Below are 11,911 nucleotides of genomic sequence, written 5' to 3'. Positions count from 1 at the left end.
AATAGCAAAGTCTTTCAGCTGAATTTTGCCAGCTAATGTTTTTCACATGTTCCAAATTATAATTACTCTAAAAACGTCGTAAACGCACACAATACCTATGGAGCAATTTCTGTCACAGAAGACCTTAGAGAATTTTGTGCACCCTAATAAGAGTTCTGCTATAATAGCTGTGCTCAAATGTAGGACAATGGATTTTTTCAGAGTTAGTATCAACCATTAGTGAGATGTCCATAATAGCAATATAAGGATATTCTACGGCTAAGAGAAACTGACTTTTATGGGCAAAGTCATTACGGATTTTTAAACCACCCCGTTGCAAGCCAGCAAAAATGACTGTAAGACAGCACATTACAGCCAGATGGCTGTGTAATTATGCAGAAACTAACCCATGATTGTGTGCCTGTGTGTGTTTTCTGTTGTTGATGATTGATATGAAAATAGGACCTCTCACAATCACTACTTTGCTTACAGATCCCTAAATAGCCCTTCATATTCCTTAAAAAACTTTTTTTTGGCAGCAGAGATGTCACCCATTGCACATTTCATATTCTGTGACTTTTTATAGCATCATGTAATGGTCATCTTCAGCCATTACTGGCTATGGCACATCATCACAGTGACTTTAGTGACATAAGACACTTTTATGCTGTAAGATTAGGGGTGAATTCAAAGAAGTCTGGTGGCAGAAATTATTTTTGTCCATCTTTAGAGATTCTGAAAGCAAGTCCAGGGAACATCATGTACATTTAAATGTACATACATACAGTATATTAACTGAGTTTCCCTTGACATGCCCAACATTTCACCTGCCAAGATTTTCTGCCTTCAGACTAGTGCCTACAGCAACTCAGTGCAGTCACTGAAAAATCCCAAAGTTTAGTGACTGACCTTGGCAAACCGAGAAAGAGGAAAAATTGTCTGTCAGTGCACAGTGTTTTCTAAAAGAAGGCATGCAGTAACGGCTACTTTAGTACGAGGAATGCTTCAAAATATGTACGCTTTAACAAAGACTCTTACACAAGAAATTTGGTCACTGACTCAGCGTGCTCAAAAATGGGCATCTCTGCATAATTAAATATGTATACATCAACAAAGACTTTTACACGGCAAATTTGCTCACTGACCTAGAGTGCTCAAAAATGAGTGTCTCTGTGTAATTAGTCAGATGCAGGGTGGCAGCCCTGACTGGGCACTGTTACTGGGGGTGGGGTGATGGCCCCCACTGGCAGGCCGTTAGGAGACAACCTATAATCGTCCCATGGGTGCTCCACTCAGCACACTACACTGTGCTCTCCTATTACACATGACTCTTCTATTGCAATGACTGCTCAAATAAAAGCATGTTAGTTTTTTCGTTGCATTTACATTAGCACAACGCCAAAATGAACATTCAGTTATTGTTTTGCAACATATGGTTATTCACATAATAGTGATCAAATTGAAAAACTCACATCTAGAACTCGCGTTACTAAACATTTGCGAACCAATTTATTATGGAGATTCAAGCCAATTTTATTATGTAGATGCAAACTAATGTAATGTCACGGTTTACTTATCATTAGTTACTGCAATGATTCTTGGTTCCACTGGTGCATGCAGGCTCTGAATACATACTACACTGTTTTTTTAGATTGCCATTTGGTGCAAAAGCTGTCTGCAGTTTATGCCCACACACATTCATACTGTGGCCTTGAGTCTGTTAGATGTTCTTCTCCTTGTAAAAAATGACATCCATTTAAAGGGAACTACAGGAAATGTGTGTTTATGTGTTTGCTTGCATGTATGTGACATATACAATTGCAATATGTGACTTATATTTGTGATATATGCATATACAAATTTCAGAGCATGTATTTTGAGATAGATTCATGAGTATGAGAGTATTGTTTTTAACCTGTTATCCTTGTAAAACTAACAATAATCATTGTGAAAGGCAAAAATGATGGAAAGAAAACATAAGTTCCAACTTCATCTAAGATAAACCTCTTCCAACATCATAATCTACTCTTCAAAAAGAGAATGTATTCACATTCCAGAGGTATTAAACTCACCAAAATTGTGTTGTATTACTGTACTTAGCCTTGCAGTTTTTTTGTGGATGTGCAGTAAGTTTTAAATGAATCATTCCCCATGCTGATGACACAATGGCCACGTGAATCAAATGGCCTTAATTGTAAAGCTATATTTGAATGGTGATGTAGGGCAGGGATTACTCTCATATTAACTGAGCCTAGAGATAACAGGCTTGGTGAAGAGTCCAGGCTTTAACAATCTTGGATATTTTATGTTTGGACATCCCTTATACCACATCCACCTTAACTTGAATGAACAAATTCTAACCGGAGACTTTATGAATGAAGCCTTAACGTTTGGAATTGGATGGTGTATGTGAGTCATGCTAAATGTCTTGGCATGCAGTGACCAAAGTCAATGAGGACAGTTTCATTAATCAAGCAGACAGCAGTAGTGAGGAAGTGTTGGAAAGTGGGGCAGCCTTTGACAGCTGGTATTTTGGAAAAGGTGAGCTTTTTATTTAGATCTCCCTGCCTTCATTTCGTATTGGTTTTCTTATCAGCTTCCAGAATATTTGTGCTATTTTCAACCTCTTATCTGCTCAGCCGTGTTCCCTTTAGACAGAGGTCTCCAATTAGCATGCTCTTTTGTCTTGTAGTTCTCAGAAAACTAGGGGCATGGACTCTTCCAGAGGCACCCAAGCAATAACTTGCTTAAGCGTTGCTTTTGCACCTAAAATAGTGCAGACCCTGTGCAGACCCTTTTGAAACCTCAGTCCCTGGACTCTTATAATTGATTGAATCAGAAAAGTATTGTGTGTCAGCTTTTTTTTATTGGCATGTGTATATTAAAGTGTAGTGGTTTATTACTAATAGCTTACTCAAGCAGATATTAGAGATTTATCTCTAGTAATTATCCATTTATTCATTATCTAATGTATACTTAAAGACATCTTACCCCACTATAAGCCACACTGATGAAAGTTTTAAGGTCAACTGTTTATAAACAGTGGCAGTTTAAATAAGACAAATAGAATTTTGCAACAGTAGCACTGATATTGCATAAATGGCTTCCACTGAACCTGGCTAATTAAGTGAGTGGCTAACCATCTTAATCTTAAGCATGTAGGAAAGAGCCTCACAGCTCATAATCTGAAAGTGTGTGCAATATGTGTGTGCGATATGTGTGTGCGAACATGCAAACATTTTGACTTCTATATTTGAAAGGTGTGTGACCAGTGGCCCAGAGCAGTCCTTCCCCCAGATTTTTGGAGGTTATTAATAAAATGTCATGGAGGGAAACAATGAACTAGGTCATAGATAGCATTTTTCTTCTCTGTAGGTCCTTTTAAAATGGGTATGCTTCCATGTTATGATGCAATATTCAGTAAAGTAAAATAGATAATATGTTCTGGAGCATTTTTGCATGACATAAAGCCATTAATGAGGACTGTTCTCTTATATGGCAAGAAAGGTAAATAATGATAATGGTTTCTTAGCTCTTTGTGTCTGGAGATTTTCACTCATTCTTCATTAGGAGTGGCTTCTTTTGTCCCAGCTGACAACAACACAGGGATCCACAAAATAACATTGAAAAAGAGCTCAATAAGAAACACTTGCATAACATTTCGTAGAGAATTTTATGATCACCTTAGTTCTAGGTTAAAGGAATGTGACCAAGATAAAGAGGTCACCTTAATTGGAGACTTTAATGTAAATTGGGGGGATAAGATAGTAAAGAAACCAATAAAATGTCTAGCTACAAAATCTCAAATAGTGAAAGGTATAACTAATTTATCTCAGATTGATCTGGTCTTCAGCAATTGAACAGCATGAATAATTAGGTCCTATAACATAATGACTGGAAAGTCAGATCCTAATCTAAAACTCCTCATAAGGAAGTTGTCTAAGAACCAGTGTAATATCTCAACTATTGGAAAGTCTTCTTTAAGAATATCTAAGAGTGAAAGCTTTTGAGGATAATGGAAATAAATTGTAATGATCATTAACAGGGTATATGTGTGGAAGATTACAGCCACCCTTCTTTATTCTTAATACACAATATAGCAAACACTTTCTGAAAAAAAAGTTAGAAAGGGTCCAAAGAACACAATTCCCTGGATAAATGAAGCTATATGAGGGCTAATGAAAAAGTTAGGTCATGTGCTAAAAATAGCACTCAGATCAAAATGAGTAATTGACAGACAAAGGTTTACCATGTTGAGAAATCGTGTAACTAAAGAGCTACGGCAAACTTCTTCATTAAAATGATTAGTGAAGAATAGGGTAATTCTGAATTAATATACGGAAATCTTAAAAAGCTGACAGGCAAGTGCATTCATAATCTACGGATGCAACCACAGATTGATCTAAATAGGTGCCTAACAAAATCCAGATATAATTGCTGCTGCATTCAATTTTATGTTAATTCAAAGACTTTTCATAAGTGGCTTTTTACAATTTTACAAGTGGTCTCATATTTTAAAATTACAAAAGAAAATCTGTCTTGCTTTATATGTGGTTTCTGAAGTAGAAGTAAGATAATAAATTGGAGTCCGTAAACTGGATGAAATCACATCTTGAAGGTAGAATCCAACGTGTTAGAGTGGGGAACGAAATATCCTCTCCTGTGGCATATAATTTTGGGGTACCTCAGGATTCCATTTGGGACTTCTGTTGTTTCCTTTAACTATTAATGATCTGCCAAGTGCTTGAATTGAATCTGAAATGTAAAGGCATGCAGATGACACTATAATCTGTGTACATTCTGTGACGTTGGCAGGGAAGGAGCGAGACACAAGCGTGGATAAGGAGCTCATTTATTCTCCGTAATAAATAATGAAACAAAGGTGCACTGCAGCGGGCTAGCCATAAAGCACAAAACAAAAGCAAGACAGGCTGGCAGTAATGACTCAAACTGTGCAGACACCGAAGAGCCGGCCACCAACTCAGAGCGTCATCTTCAGGCACGGTAAGGGCGAGCCCTGCACAGCACTGGAGGAAAGTACCCGCCGGCTTAAATAGGAGAGAGAACAAAAGAAGCAAAATGAATACAGGTGCTTGTAATCAATAATCAGACGATTGGGAGCAGGGCAGGGGTGGTGAGTGCATGGAAGCTGGTGGGCCCCTTGGGTGGGTGTCTACAGCACAGTGACACATCTTAAAAGCAAAGAACATGGTCCACATAAATTCACGTCTATAACAATCAGTGTAACTTAATGGGTTTACAGCTAAATTTCAGGAAAACAGTTGGTATGTTTTGACAAAAATGGCAAGTGACTCTCAGCCAGATGTATTTGGTTCTGGTGAAAGATTTACTGTTAGAGCTGTTTATTGTTACATGGGCCTTTCCACCTGGCCTCAGTGACTACAGTTGAAAATTAGACAGTTGGCTAACACTGGGACATTTACTTTATGTTGATCAATGCTCAGTGTTCCCACCAACCATCACACAAACCTAAAGAATCCCCTCTCTCATAAAGGAAGACAAACAACTTAAAAGACAACTTAATATAACATAAGTTAAAGTATGGCTGAAATTTCCACCTTTATTATTGTATACCACACATTTGATTATATAAAGAGCTGAAGAGCAATAAAAATTTGTACACCACATAAACATTGCAAAGCAATGAAAGAATTTAGTAATATCTATCAGTAAAAGAGCATACACAAAATTAAATTGTCTTCATGGCGGTCCCTTTAATTGTGTCAGGATAGTGCACTGATGCATATGTTGATTTTTGTTGACTATCAACACTTATCTGAAATTGCCAGATGCATGCATGCATGCACGCGCACACACACATGCACACGTGCACACACACACACACACACACACACACACACACACACACACACACACACACAAATAAAGAGTAGCAGAAGCAGCAGCAGCTTCCATAGGGTGGACTCTGGCAAATGCTTTTGTATCTCACCTTTTGCCAGCCAATCCTCCGACCTTGAGCTGGTATTATGTGAAGAATAAAGAGTTTGAATGGCTGGAGATGGGAGTCGTGTTGAGGCACTGTGTGAGAGTGTTTGAAAGAAATATAAAGAGAGAGGGGGAGAAACAAGAGAGAGAAGCGGGTGGACTGGAGGGAGCTGATGTAGAGCTGCATTCTGCTCAATGAATAAACGAAGATCTTATTTAAGTTTTCAATCATCTTGCAAATCAAATAAAGCATATGCTATGTTACACACTATCCTCACGGCATCTTCATTTTGCCTGATGGGCATAAGCTTCTAAGATAGAATATTTCTTAGAGTGGAAATCCATCATGCATATTTAAAAACCCATCTCGAAATGTTAATTTTCCCATTGAATATGCAAAAGGATTTCTTCACCATGACCAGTTTAGAACATAAACACATATAAAATCTCAAGATTCAGTAATTACAGAAGAGGCAATCTCGTGGAAATTTGTAGTGACTAGTGATGTCATCATGATAAATGGTGTATTGACAGAGGACAAACTGATCCAGGAGACAGAAGAGGGCACAGATTGCTCTTCTGGCCGGGGATCAAAACAGGAATTGCGTGGAGAAAGTTCAAACTGTGCATTCGAGTGCCCCACTGAGATTACCCTCGCATATCCGTGCTACTCTTCACAGTGCTGGCCAGCCCGAGCTATACCATGACATATGTTGAGGTTGTGATTCATCTATGTTATGTCAGACATGGGTGAACTCATTTTGCCAGTGAAAGTAATGAAGCAAGTCATTAAGTAGGTCTGATCCTAAGACCATGTCATTCAAAGACGGTTATAGAGTTGAAGGCACAAAACCACCTGTTTGCACTAATGAGCTCTTTTTGCCAACAAAGGAAGTAGTGAAATGAGGATAATCAGGTGTTCTGGTGCATGGTTGCATATATTGGGCTTGCTCTGTAAGCAGGCATTTTATGATGATAGATTGGCTTGCAACACTGGGCCTCATGGCAGTGTTTGCTCCAGACTGACTTGTGTTAGAAGTATTATGAGCTCATGATGATGTGCCTCGTGCCTACAATGAGTTCATATCAAACCTCTTACTATGATTTGCAGCTTTAGTGGTTTTGCTATCTACTGTATATGTTTAAATGTTACTTTGCAAAGTATTCATATGATCAAGAATTACTACTTCTTCACACTATTTGCTGTACGAATTGGCCTCTAAAACGAAAAAAAAAAAGTCCATGTTTCACGAATGTTCAGTAAGGCCTTATCTCCATTCATTCCTGAGGTAGATGTATCTAGGAGGGGTTGTTGGGGGAAAAAAAATATTGCTTTCCAATAAGGTCTAGTTAAGTTCATTCTTGTCCGGTACACTTCTTTCACAGAAGCACACTTCAGTGCCAGTGCTGCTACACACCTAATGAAGGGCTTGATAATTAGCTGGTAAATTGAATCAAGAGCTAGGGAATCACAATTAGTGAGTGAGTGGGCCTCCAATGCCTTGAAGTGTAGAACAGATGGAAGGATTATGATCACTTAAAAAGCAAATGGATTACATGACTTGATGTGCAGTGTCAGGCAAGGCCAGCACTTATTACAAGGTTCAACAACTGTATTCATTAACAGACACAAAGTTTGAAGTATGCAACCTGTTTGTACTTGCTGCACTCACTTGCAGTCGACGGCTAATAAACAAGCAGAACACAAATCAGGCTGTGGCGCTGGTTAACTTACCGCCAGACTACAGTAATCCTCTCCCATTTTACCTTTTATTTTGTTAAGCCAACTATCACAGCACATTTCAACTCCCACACAGACTACTATAACTGAGGTCACAATTTCTATGTTTGACTCATGGTATAGTACTGCCATCTATTGGCTTATACTGGGAAAAAAATGCTCCCTCCCCACCTTTGAAATAGTATCTTATAATTATTAATTAACATCTCTTAATAATGATAAATTATGTCACTTAATACCCCATCTTGGAGGATATTAAGCCACTTAATTTCTCTCAATAATGAGATACTAACTTTATAACAATGACTTATAGGTTTCTAAGCTTTTAGAAATCACTTAACCGTATGTGTTAAAACAAGTAAAGCATTATGCTGTAATGGCCAATATCTTTTTAAAATGCATTGAATCCACTACAGTTATAGCTAACCAAATTTATGCAAATGCCTTAAGGATGAAACCAGACTGTCTATTATTGAAAACAAGGAAAGCAAAAAAAAACAAAAAAAACAACAACCCAAACAGACAAAAAAACTAACACTAGAGATTTATGTTGTTTTGGTTCTATGCAATACATTTTCCAAATGGCTGCCAGTGAAGATTCAAGCCAAATTAAAATTATTTCACACTGTTACATCATGAGGAAATCATGTAAACCTTTGCAATTAGTTCAGAATGGCATGAAAAAAAGTACCATTTAGATGGACCTTTTATTTATTTTACAGAGATTCTACCTTTTAGATGGTTCTGTACTTCTGTATATTGAGCCTAAAATAAAACAATGGACCTCATGTAAGAACCATTTGTATGAAGAGGTTCTCCACTTGTCATTTAAATGTTCTTAAGCACGAGCAAAACTTTAAAGTGGTCCAAACCGATTGTACGTATGTATGGCTGTTCCTCAAATAAATAAACTGTATAGCCTACACTACTGGACTGTGCCCATTTCATTAGCCAAAAAATGTAGATGGCATTTTAAGTATACAATGTAGAATCGTGTTGCAATTATTCCGTTTGACAGTAGCGTTTTACTTTTTACTCTGCTATTCTTACATGGCCTGACATGCTGTACATTGCCCACTGTTTTTAAAAGTAACAAATTGGACTCCACCTAAAATTAATTTATGTCATTTAACAATTCGTGAAAGTGACATCACAAACTTTGGAGCTTGATATCCTATACTGCAGAGCCTGATAGTGCATGTTATCTTTCGTGTCGTGCCCTTGACCCATCACGTTTAAGTAACATAGCAGTCTTCCCACTTTAGGGCGCCAGGACTCATCGACTGGCTTTCTTGTTTTTCGGAAAACAGCCTGTCAGCTACGTCATTAGTTAATTCACAAGAGAGCTAGCAAAAGATGGCCAAAAAGAGTCAGGGCCAAGAAATCATGACATCATGGGCCTGAAAACCCTCCAGAATAAATTAGTTACAGGCAGACTGGATATTAGGTGTTTTAAGTCTGTTTGGTACATCATTAAGAAGCAAAATTTTACTTGTGAGTTTAACAGCACTAATGATCTAGTAGACTACAGCAGTGAATGACTATGAAATTCACCAGCATGTGAACTTAAATGTGTGAAAAAAGATAAAATATATAAAAGCTTGACATCCTATACAAGATGAACATCACTGGTAAATCTCAAGAACAAAATGTAAATATAAATATGTCAGATGAAACAAAGAATAACATGACAAAAATAAATAAATAAATAAAACATTTGCTCTTGGGCCAAAGCATACCACTTAAGTTTTTGAAACACTATGGCATGCATGTATATGGCTGAACTAGCTCACTTGTCCTTATTAACAATGGTATTGCACAAAGCAAGAGCAGGCTGAAGCATAAAGTGTAAAGAAGCATCTTAGTGTACAACTCACAGTATGATACTTCACCTTGTATGACAATGACCTGAGCTGAACACCAGTGAGTGTGCATTTCATCCCTGAAGACATAACTGAAGGCCAAAAACCCAGGAAACAAGTATGAACTGAAAACACCTGCTTTACCAGGATGAAGGAAAAAAAATTGTTCTTAAAGACTTGCCTGATTACATTGTGGTTAAATAAAATAAAACTGAAAGTTTCTCATCTGGTAATGTCATTGACTTCAGGCAAAAGGTTTTCAGAATATTTATGTTCAGATGATCTGAACTGGTTTGGGTCCCCTTAAATTTGGAGCCGTCATGCACATATGGTTAATTCTGTATAGACAAAACACATGAAGTTACAGCATACATTCCCCACCTCATAAAACCTCATATCTGTAATATGTTTTAAATTATATGGGTTTAAACATCAAAAAAATAGTCACTGGCCAGTTCCTCATAGACAGCGCTTTATATGTTCTCATGAAACCCTAAATTCCAAAAACAATTATTAGACAGAGATGAAATGTTAGAAAAACCTGAAAAGACCAAAAATCAGAGATTTCCCTCATTTCAATTTTTGCAGTGTTCAGGAGTCAGAAACATTCTCTGAAAAAAAAATGCATTAAACATAGGCTATTACAGAAATTTCCCTCTAAGATCTTTACACAAAGCTCTACATCGTTAAGACTGACAAGTTTGTCATTTACAGAGTCTACTTTTGTAGCATCCTCAACTATTTCACACAGAAATATATCTATATCCAACCCTGGGAAATAAAATGCCAAAACAAAACACACAAGACGCTGCAAAACATGAATGATAACTGTATTGTGATATTCTTCATCAGTGAGAGTGTTTAATCATTTTAGAATGAGATCCTTTGTCAGTTTATTGCCATTTCAGGGGTTGTAGTTTTCAATTCACAGCTGCTTATCTCAAAGACAAATTGAAAAGTTGAACTCCAATAGTGACACTTGTCTTAAATGCACCACCAACATGTGATTGATTTTTCTTCAGTTTAAATAAATGTGGATAATCGATGGAAGCACAATAATAAATGGAAGCACATGGATTCAAATTATATAAATGCTTTGAAACGGCTGTAACTGGAGACGTAACTTACTTTCTTTTAGGTAAAAATTTCTAACATTAATTTCCTCAAGAGTTCAATTGTTTTGGCATATTAAAATAGCTGTCAATTGGTTCAGGTAACTGCAAAATATTTGTGCCATTCATTTAGTTTTGCTCAGTAATGATTTTTCCAAAGCTAGTTCTTCTGGTTTTCTGCACCAACATCATAATTTCTTATCCAACACACTGAGCATATAAAGGAACAAGCAGGCTAGTCTCAAACAAAATATGGTTACATGTTGAAATAAGAAAAGAAATCTTAGAAACTTTAAAGCTCATTAATACAATACTCTAACATTATTTATGCTGTATTTATTAACACAGCACCATTTTCTACCCATATTAAGTGACTTTTTAATCTTCCATAATACTGTATTAACACAAATGGGGTGGGAGCACAGAAACATGTCAAAGATTGGGAACTTACAGATGAAAAGGAAAGTAGCTTATATAGACTGGACTATGTTTACAGAAGACAAAAAATGAATCCATTTTTAGCACATGGCAACAATACAAAGTAAACAAGTAATCCTGTGATGTATTTTAGAGACCCACTGTCAAACTGCTCAAAGAATTACCAACTTTAGAGTAACCCCCCCCCCCCACACACACACACACACACACACACCCAAAGCAAACAAGAACCCACCGAAGATATGAAATCAACTTCATGTTTGTTTGGTTTTTTTTTTTTTTTTTTGGCACAGCAGACTGGGTGACAGCTGTCTGGCGATTTTAATTGGTGCCCTGGAACAATTGTGATTTTGAATAATAGCACGATCCTGCTAAAGTGAAAATATTTTCTGTTAAGGGTATTAGTGTGTGTTGTGGATACACAATTTCCCACATTCGTGCAGATCCTATTTAAAGAAATTATGCAGCTACGCGGCCTGTCAGGCATCTGCAGCGACACTTGGTGGAGCTGATCATGCCCGTCTGGCCAGTAGGTTCATATTGGGATGGAAGCAGCATGTCATGCGTTTGTTGGTCCTCACCTTTTGGACAGAAGCTACAGCCGTACACTGGGGAGACACCTACACCAACAATCATAAACTGAGAATAAAAAGGGTACACATATGTAATAAAAAAGAAAGAAAATGTAATCAAGAAATAAGAAACTGAGAATTTTGTTTACACTGTTACTTTGTTTACAACATGCTACCTTATATTTTAGTAGCCCACAGTGAGTCACAGGCAATACACAAATGCTGCTTATTTTGGATTCT

Source organism: Electrophorus electricus, chromosome 24 (assembly GCF_041902795.1).
Source record: "Electrophorus electricus isolate QZ-2024a chromosome 24, ASM4190279v1, whole genome shotgun sequence".
Taxonomy (NCBI): Eukaryota; Metazoa; Chordata; class Actinopteri; order Gymnotiformes; family Gymnotidae; genus Electrophorus; species Electrophorus electricus.
The sequence above is the reverse complement of the archived record's forward strand: the minus strand, read 5'-3'. Positions refer to the sequence as shown.